Raw genomic sequence first — 18,702 nt, 5'->3', positions numbered from 1 at the left:
TACATGGTATGAATCGCACTGAGTTTAAAACAACCTTTAACAAAACTGTCAAAATCAAAAGCACCATTACCTGCAAAAGTGAATTTGTTGTGTATCTTTTACAATGTCCCTGTCCTAAGATTTATATCGGAAGTACAACTTTACCAGTACACCAACGGGTTTTACAGCATAGAAGAGCAATAGTCAACCAGGATAGGTCTTACCCTGTGGCCCGACATTTTGAACTCCTTCACCAAAGTAACCCCGAAGGTCTGTTATACTCCTGTATTGCAGAAGTCCCGAAAAAGAAGAGAGGGGGGGATAGAAAAAGTGAGTTAAGGAGATTGGAGACTTACTTTATATTAGAATTCAATTGTAAGGAACCACAGGGTCTGAACGTAGACGAAGACCTATATACCTGCTTGGGTTGACAGTGTAAATACCATGAACTAATTTCTAAACCTCGATAATCCCTAAACTGCATTTTAAGATTTTTTCATTGTGAATTTCTTTTTGGTGAAAATCTCTTGTTGATTTTAATGGTTCAAATCTGGGCTTTTTCTTTTTGTATTTTCATGTACAGAGGTGGTTTTTGTCTTCTATGATATTTGCTCTGGGAGAATTTTTAATTGCATTGTAGGAATGCTGTTTTTGTTCTGTGATATGCACCGACACTTTGAAATAATGTCTATGATTGTGCAATTTGAGTGAAATGTTTACATTTATGAAGTACTGTATTTTTGAGGTAAAGGCACTTGCACTTTTATAATGAGACCAAAAAATTCCCGAAATGGTTTGTAGGAATATATCATAGGAGGATGGTGTGTAGATATGAATTACTGTGAGAAACACAGGAATATTTGCACTTTATTTGAGATACTGAGTACTCCTCAAGCACTAGCACTTTCTGTTTCTTATGTGCAATATCCAGTCAATTTGTTTACAGTATATATGTATCTGTCGACTAATGCACTTGCACTTAATAAGGTAGAACCGTTTGACAGCACTAACATTAGCATAATTCCCACAAGTTGAAGTAACATAAACTTGATAGTCAGAGCAAGGACGAATCCACATGAGACCGGACTGTGTTGAGTTAAATACAGCGAGATATTCTGGCAACATAAATAGTTAAAGATGAATTTTTCTCGCATCAAAGAAAGGGTTACGCTCTATTGAAACAGGCACTTGCCTTATTTTAAATGCGCATTTTTTGCATAAAGGAGCCAATATGTTTCTTTAAAATGAAACGTGCACTTGCACTTTGAAAAAAATTGTGAAGGTTTTATTTAAGAGATAGTGATGTATACATCTCTTTTAATTTGAGCGTCTAACCATTCCCTTATGAATGCTTTGATTGGCGAGGTCTTGTAATATGGTATTCACTTTGATACCCATGTATCTGGTAAATGTTAAGATGGCCGCTGTGTTTACACTAACAGTGTTTTCTTTGTGAGTCCTATTACTGTTTTTATCACCCTGTATGTGTGTGAAAAGGAAGGCTCAGACCAACGCAAAAACATTGTGATCAAGGGAGCTTGACTCCTGAAACGCGTTGATGGTATATTGCTTAAATAAATAAGCTTTTGATAAAACCCTGCTCGTGAGTGCCTGGATGTTTTCAGTAAACGAAGACTGGTGAAACTGGTATCTTATCCGGAACATACATACATACATACATACATACATATAGGATCAATCCTCATATTTGCCTGTTGAAGGTGAACTGGTCACTCTTATCCACTGCTCCCCTAAAAATAACTTCCAGGGCCGCCCATGATCTGCGATGGGAATTTAACGTGTAGTGAAATCATCCCCCTGTACTTCCTCAAGCCAAGACACACCCTGCGCAACGGATTTTTTCAAACAGTGCTCCTGCCATTGACCTGACAACTAAGGCATAAAAAGAGATAAACCCTTGAGAGGTGCAGATTGTGGCGGCTGCACACAAGGGTGTGTGCTGGTACCGCCGGTTAGCCTTTCCAACTATCTTGAACAACAACTTCACGCTGCGGGTCAGGGGTCAACTGACAAAGAGAGGACACGCTTACTTGGGGGAACGGCAAAAAGTCACCGCCACAGACTGATAAGCTTCCACGGATTCAGTGAGTGCACAGCTCCAAGGGTGTGGAAGTGCCTCACGTTGCCTCAGGGACCGGGTGAATATGTTGCGGTATTTCCTTGGGTGTCTCAGAGACTCCTGGAAGGGCTGTCTGCGCTCTCAGGCCTCGCATGGAGGTCTCCTCGGGTCCACTCGGGTAGAGACGTCTCAGGCCTATGGCTGCCCAGCAGCTGGTCTCACTGGCTTTAAGGACAGTTTGGAGACCTCACTGCGGTTTCGTGATGATTTCAACCACGCACTGAGTCAGCGTCCCCCACCCAACCGGTCTTATCCAGAGCTGTCTGGTATTTCACAACCACAATGGAGTTCTCCCTCGGTGTGTGAATCTCTAGACTCGCCCTCTCGGGACCTCGGGATTCCCCCTGCACGTCTTCTTTCCTCCTGGACTCATGGAAACTGAGACAAAAACAGAGCCGCTCCCTGGGCAAAGAGGGAGGTCTGCCGCCTCCTGAGTCCTGAAGCATTAACATGTCCGGTTCAAACTCAAGTGCACGGCAGGCCTAAGAGGCTAAATGTTCTTTGCAAGTCGAACAAGGCTTAACAAGCCCAGAGTCAGGTCTAAACAGATAAGCATACACTACAAATCCACCAACAAATCAGCACTAACCCCACAGAGCCGCCCCCCCAACAGATCAGCACAAACCCAGACATAGGACAACTCTGGGAAACCAAGTCATCCCTGTAGTGACAGTAAGTGCATGCACACTACCCACCCATCTCCTCACAACTACAGCATAAGGCCTGTGTAAAAGGCCTCCCATTGCTCAACAAACACAGAAAACAACCGGTCTTCAAATACCGACATAGCATGTACCTGCACTGCCTAAACAAGCATTTACAATGCAATGGTCTTGTCCTTGTTAAAGTTAGAGCTATTGGCATTGCTCATGACATTATTTTTGTTTTTAAAACATAAATAAATGGCATTGTCATTTACAATGCCAATCGCTTAATCTCTCGCAAATGCGAGACCCATCGCATTTGCACCCACACACACACACACGCAGGACCACACGCACCCAAAAAGCGGATCACAAGCAGTGTACAGAGGCACAAGCAGGGAACAGAGGCACAAGCAGGGCACAAGCAGGGTACAGATGCACGAAAATCAGGAACAGAGGCACAGGGAACAGAGGCACGAGCAGGGAACAGAGGCACAAGCAAGGAACAGAGGCACAAACAGGGAACAGAGGCACAAACAGGGAACAGAGGCACGAACAGGGAACAGAGGCACGAACAGGGAACAGAGGCACACACAGAACATATACAATATCGCTGCTCCAAGAGCCGGTAAGGTTTACTTGTGTATTTATAGGGCGCATAGAGAAATGGAGCATACATGTCTAAAATTGAGTGAATATAATGGGCGTAATTTAGACACTTTGAAGGCCCCTTCCACAGAACTCAACAATTCAGTCATATAATTAAAACATTTCCAATATTAGTTATTTACATCAAAATCATTGCAAGGTCATAAGTTCTGGCTGGTTTTAGTCTGTCAGTTGTGTTACATATCTGATGCAATAACAAAAATTTCAGAGTCACCAAAATACTGTTCAGATGGCACACTTAGGAAATCATAGAAATGTAGTTTACATGTTTAAGCCACGCTCCTAATTACATAAACCACGCTCCATTTAAAGACCACCCCAGCCACTATTTTCACTCCGCTTAAAGCCCTGAGTGGAGTAATACTACTGAGAACGAATGCTTCTAGTGGTGCGCCAGGTAAGAACTACATGTTTAAAGTAGGAGTAAACAAAATAAATCATGAATAGTAAGGGGAGATGATTTGTTTCCAAAACATACAGGACCAGTTATAAATCTAGTTCTGTCTAAAGAAAACAACAGCTATGTTCACCTACTTTTAAGTTTTTGTTCACAATAAATAAACCAAACGGAAGAAAGAACTAGTAAAGAAGTCAAAAGGCAAAAAGGTATAAGGCCTTTCGTCTTCGGGAAAAGCACAAACTCATGTAGCACGTACTCCAGTCCTCTTGTCGTGCACAAGAAAAATGCAGATTGACAAAGACTTTCATACATGCAAACATTTGGAAAGCAGCAAAGGGGACATTTAAAAAATTAGGATATATTTACCCTATTGACTTGTATTGAAAAGGGGCAACTTAACAAGAGAGGAAGGCTTGAATTAACCTGTTTTGACTTTAAAATTCGGGCATCTCTCGTCTGAATACTTGTCGGGTATCTCGGCAAGTACACACGTCTTGTTTTAATTGCAATGAATTTTGTTACTCGAGCAATAAAGACTTTATTCAAGTTCTAGATGATTGATTGTAGCTAATTACACAGTGAAGCGCCCACATATATAACTACCTGGATTGCGGGTGGTGATGTGCGTGTGTGTGTGTGTGGGTGTGTATGTCAGATTACAATTAGGCTGCAACACCAGTCCATGTCCCCAGTGGGCCGCACGAGAAGAACATAGGAAGCAAAATATGGCTATTTACCGACCATTGTCTATTAAACTCAACCTGAGTTTGGCAATGTCAACTTAATTAAGCCAATTAAAATGGAATAAGTGTCCTAATTTTCGGGGTGAAAGAGGCATCACCACATGCTAAGAACTGCCACTTGCTAGCACCCGCGAGTTTTTAAATTTAATTAAATGTTATCTTTGATACCGCGTATCCTGTGCTCTTCATTTACCATTTTTTTCTTTCTTCTATTTCTTTCCTATTGGTTGTTAATTCTTGTGCTGTGGCTTTCGCTGATGCAAAACGCCCCTTTGCTCTTCGGGGCGGAGCGCTCCTAATAGGTGTTGAAATGAAAATGAACCGCAATACTTACATTGAACAATTCTGCAGCACATCTCATGATCGGAGCCGCCTACACTCTTAAATCCAGTTTTATAAGTATCGACCCCAACATCGTTTTTGACGTACTGTGACAACCTAAGGGATACACTGTGATCATTTTAGCTAGGGTTCAACTCACTGAGCTATCTTATGGGCTATTATTACCTGAATAGACATCTCACAGAGGTGCGCATGCACACACAGATGTCATGAAGCACCATGAAGCATTCTCGAGTGCACTAGTGCTTTGTAAAAACGAAATAACAGAAAAACGCTCAGGGACTGGTTGTGAACAGGGCGCTTGTGCGAGTGTGATCGGAGGTTTCACTGGTGCTAAAGGCAACTCGCGTACTGCACGCTGGGCTCTTTCTTTAGGGGTCTGGGGCACTCCTGGCTCGTGTAGGGGTTGGTGTAAGTGGGCCCCACGGGTGGACCAGCTGGAGCTTTGAGTACTTAAAGAGTAGAGCCGCGGGTCCTGGGCAGTCCCCTATGTACTTGGTGGGGCCCTGGAGGGCACTGGGTGAAGCTGTGACCTCTAGGTTGTGGTAGAGCTGTAGTCGGCCATGGGTGGAGCTGTGGGCGCTGGGTGGAGCTGTGCCTATCGTATAGAGCAGGAGCTACGAGCACTTCGTGGAGGAGGTGGGCGCCAGTTGGAGCTGTGGGCAATGGGTGGACCTGTGGGCTCTGAGCACTAGATGGAGCTGTGTACATTGAATGTATAGAGCTGTAGGCGCTGGGTCACAGCTTCAGATCCTGGATAGGTGGAGGGGAGTGCGGTATGCTGTGGGCAGTTAGAGAAGCTGTAGGCCTCAGGGGGTGCTGTGGCGAGCATTTGGTCGAGCAGTGTGCGCTGGAATGGATCAGGGCTGCAGGCCCTGGGTGGAGGCGCGTGAACTCGCGTTCCGTGGCTGCCTTACACGGCGCGCGCTATTCGTGAGGGTGACCACGTTCAACTGGCACGTGCTGTGAAGGCGCGTGCTGGGGCTCGAGTTGGGGCGGGCGGATGGAACGCTGCTGCTGGTGGATCCCATTGAGAGGCAGCGGCGTGCCCCCTGGTGCAGGGCCCGCGCCCGGCCCCCGAGATCCCTGACCTGATCCACCTGACTGAGGAGGAGCGCAGCCATGGACCGGCAGAAGTAGGAGGAGGAGAAAGAAGAGGCCATGCTCAAGTAAGCGCCCCCAGCACCGGTGTGTGTGCGTGTGAAATGGGGAATTCTTGTAGGGAAGGGGGAAGCTATCGGAGTGCCTTTTGGGGATGCTTTGGGGGCACCATTCAATGGAAGGGGGTATGGAAGGGAACTTTAGAAGTGAGGTGAGGTAAGGAGGGGGGTGCGTGCATGCGTGAGTGTTGCTGTGTGTGTGCGCGTGAGTGAGAGGCTGACTTGCTGTGTCAATGTGGGGCCAGGCTGGACGTGTGTGTGTGCCCCGGTCTGTCTCCCTTGAGAGGCATCTCGGCAGCAATAGGTCTCGAGGACGAGACCCAAAAAGTGCCAATGTGGTCTGAAGCCCCACCTGTACACATGACATTTCCAAGTCCTCCTTTTTTCAGTAATTCTTTTCCTGGTAGCACATGTGGTTTCCCTACTGGTATCTAACCAGGACATTTCCTTTAATACAGTCCTTGCCTTACAGGTTGGGGAGAGGGACTGTTTTGTTTGACCACCGCTCAAATTAATTACTATTGCCCAATATTAATTCACCACTAATCCTTTTTGGGTTCCGGAGTAGTGTGCTACTCTTTGAAAAGCACTGCAACGCCTTGTCAGGGGGGCGTAGCTGGGGGGGGTCCACCCCAGGGCAGCACTTATTTTGGGGGCGGCGGCGTTGAGCAAGTTGTGTCTGTCGACTACCAATAAACCTCCCCCCAACAAATCGTCCGTCGGTCGTCGCCACCTGCTCTTACCTGCACCGGGTGGCAAACTTAGGGGCCGCCCCAGGTGGCAGCAGCTCTAGCTATGCCAGTAAGCACTATATAAATACAATTACAATAAATAATCACGTTAGTTTCTGATTTAGCTTACGGTTCAACCTGTACCCGGGCCTGAATAAACTGCACACCACAGCCATCATGTGGAGCGCAGGGTAACATTACAAGTAACCCTCGAAAGTGTTTGGTAATATTTGGGCAATCCTGCCAAGGCCTACTCTTACCCTCACACAGACATCCTGTGCCCCATCTCCTATCTTCAATCGCAAACAGGCCTGGCATTGCCCTTCACAGGCCTATCTGCCAACATTGTTGCCGTCTGGCTCAACCGCCATGTTTCGACCCCAGGCCTTTAAATAGGACAACTTGACTTGTTCTGGGTGATGCATTAGTTGCAACCACTGAACCAGCTGGATGGACACATCTGATGAAAATGATTTGGGACTGAAGAGCCCCTATGTGGAAATCATTGTCAGCACAACCTGGCCTCATCAGGCTTTGTAATGCCAAGTATCTGCAGCATACCTATCCTTAATATAGACTGGCTGTGCCCCTAAGGCATAACTAACAACGCCTGCACAGCACAAAAGTCTCCTAAATCCCCGCCACTCGTCTAACCAGTTGAACTTAAGCACCTCCCCAACCCGGGTCTGGCCAGCAGACATGTTTGGTAGTAGTCTATAATTAACAAAGGAGGGAGGTAGAGTACAAAAGTAGGATTCCTACTCCACGGGCACTGATAAATAAACAAGAAGAATCCTACTACCAAAGTGTATCACAGGGAGGGGGGACACTCAGTGTTGTGTAAAATACCCCTCACACACCAACAGGCCCCTTGGTGTCATGCTTCATCATTGGGGTCTTCGCGTCCCGCTAAGGGGACGCGGCACGCTGCGACCTGCGACTACGCGGGAGCGTTAACAAGTTGGACTATGTGTGGTGTGTGTTGAGTGCAGGTGAAAGGATTTATGTGAGTGAAGGGTGTGGTGAGAATTTAAAAAGTACCTGGCTAGTGGGTGGTGTGAAAAAACTTTATTTCTACCCCTAGCTGGTGCTATTAAAAAGGTGTGCAAAAAAAGGTAAAAGTGATAACAAGTTAAAGGCTACAGTGTGCCTACAGCGGTTATTGGATCATGCAATTGCATGCCTCATGGTCTTTGTGGTATGTTGCCTCATGAGCAAATCCTGGGCATCAAGGTAGGTAGGTGGATCCACAATAAGATCCGCCTGAATTGGCCTCCTTCTACCACCCTGTGCTGCTCCGCTGTGAATGAGCGGAGCAGCACAGGGTGGTAGAAGGAGGCCAATTCAGGCGTTATCACTTTTAAATTAAGATAACATTTTTTACATAGAAAAACGTGAGTAGGGTTGGGAAGTTGTGCCCCGTCCTGAAGAAGGTACACCAGTACCGAAACATGTCGACGCACACCAGAGGTTCTGTCCCTAATTAAGACAACGAAACCTCGCCTTTTTTTGCACACCTTTTTAATAGCACCAGCTAGGGGTAGAAATAAAGTTTTTTCACACCACCCACTAGCCAGGTACTTTTTAAATTCTCACCACACCCTTCACTCACATAAATCCTTTCACCTGCACTCAACACACACCACACATAGTCCAACTTGTTAACGCTCCCGCGTAGTCGCAGGTCGCAGCGTGCCGCGTCCCCTTAGCGGGACGCGAAGACCCCAATGATGAAGCATGACACCAAGGGGCCTGTTGGTGTGTGAGGGGTATTTTACACAACACTGAGTGTCCCCCCTCCCTGTGATACACTTTGGTAGTAGGATTCTTCTTGTTTATGTTTGGTAGTAGGGCTGTACTAAACCAGGGTTGGATTGGCCTATAGGCAGGGCCTCTATAATTATGAGGCAGGGGATACCAATTTGCGGCAAGAAAGGCAAATTATGCGACCCAAAAGGGCACATTTTGTGATAACATTACTTCTGGGCATAGGTTTCACCTTATTAGTACCAGTGTAACATCCAAATATAGCAGTAAGCAACTGAAAAATGACCAGCAAACCTTTGCAAAAGGGCCTTCCACTGCGAGGCAAGAAGGGTTGCCGCAATATATTGACTTTTGACCCGTTTGAGCTCAAAAAAAGTAATTTTGTTAAGTAGGCAGATTATGCAGTAGAGGAAGGATTATGTGGCAAATCCATAATTATGTGAGAAAACAATGTGGTCAGAGAATCACATAATTCCCATAGGACATTAATACTCAAAGTATGGGAAGAGTCACCATGGCCTAGTGGTTAAGGTCACAGACTCTTTATTACAAAGGGTGGGGAGCAGGTGGGGATAGTTTACATAGCTATATAAGAGCTGCAGAGTTTCAAGAAAGCGAATGAGCATATTATTTTGATATCACAAGAACACCCTCATAGGGGGTATTTGGAACCAAGATGCTGGGCTACACAACCAGATACTTTACAGCTATATGGTATCTAACTGTAAACCATAGTAAGAGATTGACAAATGAAAGTCATTTTGCACTACTAATGTACAGAATTGGTTATCAGAAACAGCAATAAAATTTGTTTACAAAAAAATATATATATGATACTCATAGTACGGCCCGGGAGTCGCATGCAGCCCCCTTGGTCAACATCCCAGGGGTTCTGTTTACTCCACTCAGTATGAACAGTAAAAATGTGTTAAATAAACAGACAAGCATTTATTTAAAGGTTAATTGATATTAAAGAAAAGATGTAACTATGGAGTCCTTCCCCACTTTCGTTTCACCTTTATTTTGGCTAACATTAGCCATAAAAGCACAAGATAAAACATTACATGTTATTATTAACTCCATAGTCCATTTACAAAAATTTGGGGCAAAAATGAAATACAATTTATCAGCTTTATGAATTATGCCCTAAAAACATACAATCTACTTTCATAAATATAATAAAATTTGTTTAAAAGCCAGTTTAAAATATATTAGCAACACTTAGTATTTACAGAGCAAAGGTTAGATAAACAGTTCAATTGCACTATAATTTGAGCCCAGCCTTCTTTCTGATCAAGAAAACGTTATATAGGAACCTAGATATACAGAACACCACCACCTGTGTGGTATTGGTCCTCAATATACCTTCAGCATCTTTACAAGACCTGACACCCATATTCCTGCAGGGGTCCAATCCAGCTACCCTAGGCGACTTATATAACGGGCAGAAGAAGAATAGATGGGCATCATCTTCCTTCGCCTTCTGTGTACAGGAGATACATAGGGGAGTACCCATGTTTCCCCCCCACCTGGATGTATTTGCATTTATCTGTAGGACCCTGTATCTAAACTGCAAGAATAAAGTTTTTGCTATCGGTGGTCCAATCTCATCCATAAAGGGTTCAAAGGAAACAGTATCTTTAAAGGTTAAAAACTTTTGGGTTAGTGAACCAATAGATGGGCCCTGTACTAGTGGGTTACTGATGTAAGACCAGAATGCAGACTTTAAAGACTTTTTACAAGAGGGTGTCAGTCTCAAGGGCTCGTCCCAGTAATGGGATAACCATAATCTATTTGACCAGAAGGAGATATGTTTTAGCCAGGCGATGTTTTTATGCCCATCAAACTGCATGATTTCTATCAGGCCACATCTATAGTTATCCAACTCAGGAGTGGTCCATATCTTAATCCAGTACAATAGAGGCCTTAAAATAGCTTGATGATCTGTACGTTTAATAGCAACATCCAAAAACACAGGAACTAGGGGGGTGCTAGACAGACTTTTTAACAACCTCTGTATAAAGATGTTTTCATCCCATTCAAAGTTCTTTTTGCAGGATGGTCCCCAAATCTCAGCCCCATAGAGTCCGGCTGATTGGGCCTTTGCTTTGAATACTTCCAATGCTGGAGTAATGGCCTTAGATTGGCTACCACCGTGAATTTTTAGAATGGGCATTGAGTTCTGACGAAGGGCTATCCTGCTCTTTTCAAGCTGCGCCTTCCAGGATAGTTTGCTGTCCAACACAATTCCCAAATAATTGAAACTCTCCACAAGTTCTAGTTTTTGGTTGTTTAAGGCCAGATTTTTCCTGAAGGTTTTTTGAGGGTTTATTGACATGTACTTCGTTTTTGATGAATTAATTCCCAATCCTTTATCCACACAGTAACTATAGAAAGAATTCACCAAATTTTGGAGTCCCTTTGGGGTCTGTGAAATGAGGATGGTGTCGTCAGCAAAAAGTAGTGCTGGAATCAATTCACCCCCAAGTTTTGGGGAGTCATTTACACAGTTCCCTAAGTACGTGGGAATATCGTTAACAGAGTGTGTGAAGAGCGTAGGTGCCAACACGCAACCTTGGCGTACGCCCTGTCTCACCGGTATGGCCTGTGTTAACTCCCCTCCCTTCCCCCATCTTACTTTGGCGTAGTTTCCTGTGTGGAGTCTAATTAATTCTATAAGTAATTCACCAGGGACCCCTATGTTTGCTAATGTTTCCCATAAAAGTGTGCGAGGGACAAGATCGAGCGCAGCCCTCAGGTCCATAAAAGCCACATACAGACTGCCCTTCTTTATATTGATATATTTCCAGACAATACAAGTAAACTTAAAAACCTGGTCTATTGTGCTGACTTTTGCTCTGAACCCTGCCTGATATTTGGATAATATCTGGGAGTCTTCCATCCACTCTAAAAGCCTATTTAAAATGTGTCTGGCATACACTTTTTGGATAAGATCAATTAAACTGATTGGGCGATAATTTGCTGGATCATAACGATCTCCTTTTTTAAAAATCGTTATGATTTCAGGCCCCTTCCAGGACTCCGGAATTGGAGTACCTGCTACTATAGAGTTACATAAAAAGTTAATATACGGTCCCCAAACTTCTATATCGTGCTTGAGTAGATCGCCAGGGATCTTGTCAGGTCCCGGGGCTTTCCCTGGTTTGATGGCCTGTATCGCCTGGACAGTCTCCTCTAAGCTGAAGTATAGATTAGTAGTCCGTGATTGTAATGCGACCACCTGTGCAGCTATGGGGAACCCCTCCTTGTTCAGGGAGTATAACTTAAAAAAGTGATCTCTCCATGTTTTTTCGTCTAGGAAGGTGTCCTTACGAGATCTACTAGACTTATTTCCATTTGATATTAAGCCCCGAAAGGTGCCTTGATCCCTCGTTTTGGCTGCCATGAGTAGATCAGCCCAGATTTCCTCATCCCAAACTTTTTTTGAATAAAAAAGGGTTTTCTTGTAGGCTTGTCTGGTATCTCTGATTCCATTGGAGTCCTTTGTTTTTACTGCCTGGATCAGGAGAGACTTAGCTACACGGCACTCTCTCTTGTACCATGGGTTGCCATGTTCTAGGTTAATGTTATGGGATCTATCCCCCTTCTCATAGATTTTACTCAGAAGAGGAGTTAGAGCATCAACCAAATTAGGGTGCATATCTAACACTCCATGATCGCCTAAGGAAAGATCCTGACATGTTGCAACTTTATCGGCAAAAGTGTTGTAGATGCATGTCATAGATGTTTCCTTGGCTAAGATATATGGCCATTTTAGATCACGCCTATTGTTACTTATCTGAAGTTCACCATCATACCTCTTGGGCACCATTTCTTTAACTGTATTGATTTTAAAGGGCTGAGGGTCCAAGGTTAATTGTAACGGTAAATGATCGCTCTCCGTCCTATACCCAACCTTAAAATCAACAATTAGGTGCCACGAACTCATGGAGACCAATATGAAATCTATATGAGACTTGGCATTTCCTCTACAAAATGTAGGGGCCGCTGGTCTATCTGACTGAAAACGACCGTTACAAGCCCTTAAATCGTGCCCAACAGTTAGTTGTAAAATTTGGGATGCCGCAACAGTACATTTTACCTCCCCATTGCTATCTAGAGCGGGGATATTATTTGCCTTGTCTTGTTCGTCTAATAAACCATCTAAACCCAATATTGGCTCATATTTGCAATTAAAGTCCCCTCCTATAATTATTTGTGAGTTAGGACCTAGAGTATTAAGAAAGAAATCAAGTTGGTCAATCAGCCCAGATTCCCAATTTAATGGGCTGGGCCTATTATATGCATTTATTAAATAGACAATCTCTTTCTCTCTGGTCATTATTTTAACACCTAACAAGTAACGAGATACGATGGGAAGCGGAGTAACTTCAATTTCCAAAGTAATTTTTATCCAGATCACCAAGCCCCCAGAAGCCCTTCCTCTTACAGTAGGGGTGGCTTCGGAACAGAAAGTTTTGTATCCGAGCCTATGTGGAATATCCAGAGACCAGGTCTCCTGTAAGAGTATTATATCATTTTCATCAAAGTAATTACAGCAGATATTGTCCCGAAGGTTCCTGGATAAACCTGCAATATTCCAGGACATCATTTTAACTTCAAAGTTCCCACTAAGTTTAGGGGAAATCAGGTCTGGTTGGCCAGCTTGGGTGGTGGAAGACCCTGTTCTAGTTGGTGTTAGGCCTACCCCCGTTTTTCTATAGTCACTAACACTAGATCTCGATGTGCCATTCCCACAGATTTTGACAGACCTGCTATTGTCTTTCACCAATTGCGGAGAAGACAGTGGTTGTGACATTCTGCCCAGAGTAAGCTCCATGCTAGTATTAGTGGGGGAAGGTATAGAGAAATATGATGAGGTTAGTCAATCTACCTCCTCTAGAGTGTTGAAACCCTCAAATCTATTTTCTAAGGGGGTAAAGGGAAGCTGGTGTCTTGGTGCCCCTACATGCCTTGGTTTATAGAAGTAACCCAAGGGAAGTACGCTAATAAGCGTACTTTCACCCTGGGGTTCCTCCATTGTTTCCAAAATCCTCCTGACTTGCTGAGGGCGCCTGAGATTGATAACCACGCAATCTCCACTAATGTTTTTTAAGGAGTGACCCAACCACCCCACTCTGCGAACCATCAGCATTTCGTGGCTATTCACCGGATGAAATCTTTTAAATTTGACTAACCAATCTACAACCTTATTTCGTAGGCTATGCCAAGATTCAGTTTGGCTTCTTTTCAGTGAAGGTACCCCAGCTAAAATGATTACATAGGGGGAAGATGCCGGTGGTAATTGCAGAACATCAGAACTTGGCATCAGGTCAGTACCTTTCGGGCTATAAACTTTGGATTTATCTAATGCCTTGCTTGAGCTTCCCTGGGTTGGCAATCTAGCTATACTTCCAGTGTTTTGTCCCACCTTGCTTGTGCCCTTGTCCCCCCCGGTTGAATTAGCAGGCCTGCCTGAAGTTTTTGTAGGTAGCAGCAAACTCGCTGCTTATCTACTAATAAGGGTAGTGATGAGAGGTTGCTCTCTTGAGATGTAAAGCTACTTCCCGCATTCCTCAGATTTTTGCACATGTGCTCTATTCTCGCAGTAAATTGTGACAGGCTTGCTACCAGATCCTTTTCTATTTCGGCCATTGTCCCCCTAAAACAATAATTCTAGGGAGTCCTTCAGTGATATTTCTAGGGTGACGAACCTTCTTTCCAGCCCTGCATAAAGTGGTGAAATAATGCTTTCAGTTTGGGTACCTATAGTGTTTATTGAGATCCCTTGCTATTTGGTTTGTTCCTGGTAGTAGGATTTGATAGGTTTTTCTTTGTGCCGTGACCTTGTACCTTATGTTCTGCCACTCCTCGATAAGAGCGAAGTCTTGCTGCCAAGGATGGAGTAGACTTGGGAGTAACTTCCTCAGGTGAGTTAATCGCGGAAGTCCTAGGTGTTTTTGGACAAACGTGAGGCCTTTAGTGAATCCGGTAGTGTACCAGGAGGGGGAAGAGTAGCCATATCCAAAGAAGGAATCAGTGGAGCAAGAGGGAGCCCACTGTACTCAGCTTCACTTGGATCGTCAGTGGATGTATTTATATTATCATGTATGCTACCTAACCCCGAGACCTGGCCCGCCCCCTAATAAGGGGTACAGGATGGGGGTTTACAGCGGGTGACCTAACATTGCTAATTGCACCCAAAGAAGATCTTTTCTGTGCCTCAGCTAAACCTTGGGAAAGCCGTTTTTCCGCTAAGCTTATCTCACGTTGTAGCACAGATTCCGCTCTGATTAAAAAAGCGTCCATTGTTCCTACCACTCCCTCCCCCACAGTATGAGCATTTTTTCGATTCACAGCCATTATAATAGTATGTATACAATGTCAATAGCACAATGGTGCACTAACCAGAGTCACGCTTGTCAGAGGGGTGGCCCTGCCCTGCCTCTCCTGTCCTCGGACGGCCGCAGACGGCCCCGCCCTTGTCCCGGGCTTCTCCCGGCGATGCCCGCGTGAGTCCCACGACACGGGAGTGCTTGCGGTCTTTAGAGCCCCACTGGGCGCGTGGTGTAGGGGGGGGCGTGGTCCTAAGGGCGTCTGGGAAGTGTAGTTTCCCCCGCTCGGCGGCCGCTCGCGATGACAAACAGCGGCGGCGGGAAACCAAGCAGCAAGCCAGAGGGTCCGGGCACGGTGCTCCAAAAAGTCCTTGCAATCCTTGCCTCGAGCTAACAAACAGGAATTAGGGACCCTTCCCCACTTGACTTTAGGAACACCTTAATTTTAAAGTCATCTTGCAGCAAACTTATAAAAGTGTGACAAAGTCTCTTCACCACTGTATTTAATTAACATGCAGACCACCTTTACACCATACTACACCAGATTAAGTCAGTGATATGAGAAGTATCCATTTAAAAGTGAGTTTTCAAACATGAATTTATAAACGTTCTCCCCCCACCCCCGTCAATAATTCAAATAGCGAACTAAAGAGGCTAGTCAATTGTAATGAAATTAAATGAAAATAGAATTTGTAGAGCACAACTAATACCCTGGGGTGTCCAGGCGCTAATCCTCTATAAACTGCAGCACAAGCTACAGTCCAGGAGCAGATGGATGTTTACTGTTAAAAAAGCTACGTTTTTTTTACTTTTCCTGAAGTCAAGGTCTTAAGTGCTAGTGTTATGTGCACTATTTGGGTGTCCCGATTCCTTTTACACACAAGAATTATAGTTTATTAAATACAACACAGGAGAAGGTTTTCTGCCGCGCACATCCTGAAGTCATGTACTTCAAAATCCTCTTATACGAGGAGGGAAAATGAAATAAAACAATTAACTAGGATCACACAATTTGGTAAATCTAATTAATCTCCTGTTTTCTGATTTCACATTGTTCAATTCAGCAACTACATATATATTCTTCACTTACCCTACATCCAATTTACTGTCAATCTCACTCAAGGCCCCCCGCACCCAACTGCCACCTTGCAGGCATGATGCAGCTCTCAGTCTAAATCAAAATAGCTTTATTCAACAGATTTGTCATAAAAGCACAGCTCTCAGTCACATCACAGACCAAGCGTTTTGGCCCCTGGGAAAATGTTCGCAAGTACAATCTGGCAATGCCTGAAGGACTGGTCTGATGGGTCAGTGTGTGAGCTAGTTTCGTGGATGTTTGGAATCCTGTTTTATGGGCAGATAAGCTGTTTCTAGGTCGAGCTTTCGAGACCTCTTGTATATTCTTTAGTATATACTTATTATATACTTATATGTGTATGTACTCTGTTGGCTCTGGAGATCAGTGATAGGACTTGTCTGCCTCCACTTAGGGACTTTTTTTCTGCTCAACTGCCTCCATTTAACTGTCTTGATAGAAAACGACCAGCAAAGGTCAGTAAAATACCAGAATTGCTTTCTGCTGAGAGACTTTCTTTTTCTTGCAACTGCCTTTATTTAACTTTCTTGATACAAAACGAGCAGCAGGTCAGTAAAAAAAACAGAATCACTTTAGCATTCTCTAGATTTTAGTCCATAGAAATTGTCTTCCAGGAGCACTTGTAGACAAAAATATTTTTTTCAAATCTTGTATTTTCAGTAATATGACCACCTAAGGCCCTGATTTTATATTAAAAACAGAGCTTTGAACTATACCATTTTCAGCTGAAACGCGATATTTCTTTCCATGTGTTCCCATACCTGGCGTGTCACGCAGTTTGGTGCTTACTTTCACTCCATGTTAAGAAGAGTAGATGTTTCAGCACCCAGGCTAATGTGCTGTATAGCTAAATACATATAAGGTCCCAAATGTGAGGCAAATTGCATTGCAAATGCTTGTTTCCTCAGACATTAAAACAAACATTGACTGCAGCAAGCACAAATGCACACAGTAGCTCGTTTCTTGCAAAACACATATACAGCGTGTCTTTACAAGTTGGATACTGCCTTGATTTGGAAATGTGGGCAACTTTTATTTTGGTGCCCGGGGCTATTTTCTGTCCAAGTCCGACCCTGTACTAAACTACTGAAGCAAGGATACGGAGGTCTCAATTTTCCTAGGTCCATCCATAACGAACTCAAAGTCGAACTTTTTTCTTCGAGTTATGGTACATGTTGGTGTTTATGATATTTTCAACAAGACTGCAAATATCAAAACGCAATGGGAAAAAAATCTGGACAAGGTGACCTCCTCACAGATGGAACGGAGAAACCTGAAAGTTCGGAAGAGGTCAACCAGGTACTGATACATCAAAGAGTCCTCAACCATAGTCAGATACCGAACGAAGTTTGGCCCCAGCGCAAGTAGTACTTAATTTGTGGCGGTGGCTGCAGGTGATGGGAATGGAAACTAATTTTTGGGACCAGTAATTATTTTTCTTTACATACTGACCCAGACAGGGGTGTAACGCACACCCCTGCAACGCAGACTGACCGGGCTAGGTACGGAAAATAAAGAAAAAGATAGGAAAACAGTGAGACGTTGAAAAGGCATGGTTGAAAATAAATCTTACGGCTGCCATGATATGGGAAAGTGCCGGGTGCGGGAATAAAGAAGAATACGTCAGGGTCAAGGTTACTCAGTATTTGATATTGGGCGATCACAAAATTTGGCAGCGACTTCGGCAAACTTAAGAAAATATTTAGGTCCGTGCACCTATTTTTTTTATTATTATTCTTATTTTAACAAATTAAGCTTGGGGAGCAGTGGTAGTCAATGGCATTAACCAGGGGGTCGGTACCGCTTATGAGTCAGTCAACAAAAGGCCGCGTTCAGCCCGCGGCAATCAAGCAATGAGCAGCACTTACACCAACCCAGTTAGTTGCTGAAGACACAACTGTGTAAGCAGCCGACACTTTATGCGTCCAGAGGCATCAGATTTAATGAAAAGGAAATCGTCCGCAGCCCAAGTCACAGCCCCAACAGGTGACTGACACTGCCCAACCCAACAGACCTATTCATGTGCCCGACTCATGCCCGTGAGCCTTAGTATTTTAAAAGCGAAGGACGGGCACGCGACCCGTACCAAAGTCTAGGCATGTTTCCGAGCCATGTAAAAACAGTGCAAATATACCCCTTTTAAATAAGGAGGGGGTAAAAACGTACTTGAATTACAGGCTGGCGTTTACATCTTCTAAAGGGACGGTTTGGGGAATCCCTTCCTCCGTAACCCCGCCCTCCTAAAACTACTCGGAATTACCGCTTAATTTGTAGGGTCTCCAACCCCGGGGATCACGCCTCTTGGGGGATACACTAAAATAGCGTCCCTTACCGTTAGTGGTACTCTCCACTGTCAACGTAGGAGGGGACCCCCGCCTTATATCGTATTGGGTCTTCCCAATCGTGGTCACGCCCCTCCCATTTCCCCATGACTAAGATGGTCTCAGCCGCACCACTTCCTGGCCCAGCCGAGGGGAGGGGAGGAAGAGGTGGGCGGGACCTAGGATTTATTTATTTTATTTATGCGTTTTTATATAGCGCGGACTTTTTTAAGGTGTCAGAGCGCTTCACAATAGGAACATAACTGATACATGAGAACATTACAAGTGAGCAAAATACAAAGGCAAACATTGCATTAAATGAAGAAAAAATGACAATTGTGGGCCAACAAAATACAAGAGGTAGCAAACGGTGCA

General features: G+C 44.3%; 1 protein-coding gene across 1 annotated transcript in view; it reads right to left on the bottom strand.

Moving 5' to 3' along the window:
- LOC147703771 (major vault protein-like) overlaps positions 1–18,440 on the bottom strand; it is a 274,496-nt gene extending 256,056 nt beyond the window's left edge. Inside the window, exon 1 of the mRNA XM_086932120.1 lies at positions 18,339–18,440. The gene's annotated coding sequence lies outside the window, so the exon portion shown is untranslated. The remainder of the gene's footprint in view (positions 1–18,338) is intronic.
- Positions 18,441–18,702: the final 262 nt, after the last annotated feature.

Source organism: Lissotriton vulgaris, chromosome 7 (genome assembly GCF_964263255.1).
Source record: "Lissotriton vulgaris chromosome 7, aLisVul1.2, whole genome shotgun sequence".
Classification (NCBI taxonomy): domain Eukaryota; kingdom Metazoa; phylum Chordata; class Amphibia; order Caudata; family Salamandridae; genus Lissotriton; species Lissotriton vulgaris.
Note: the sequence above shows the minus strand (reverse complement) of the source record. Positions and strands in the feature narration are given on the sequence as shown.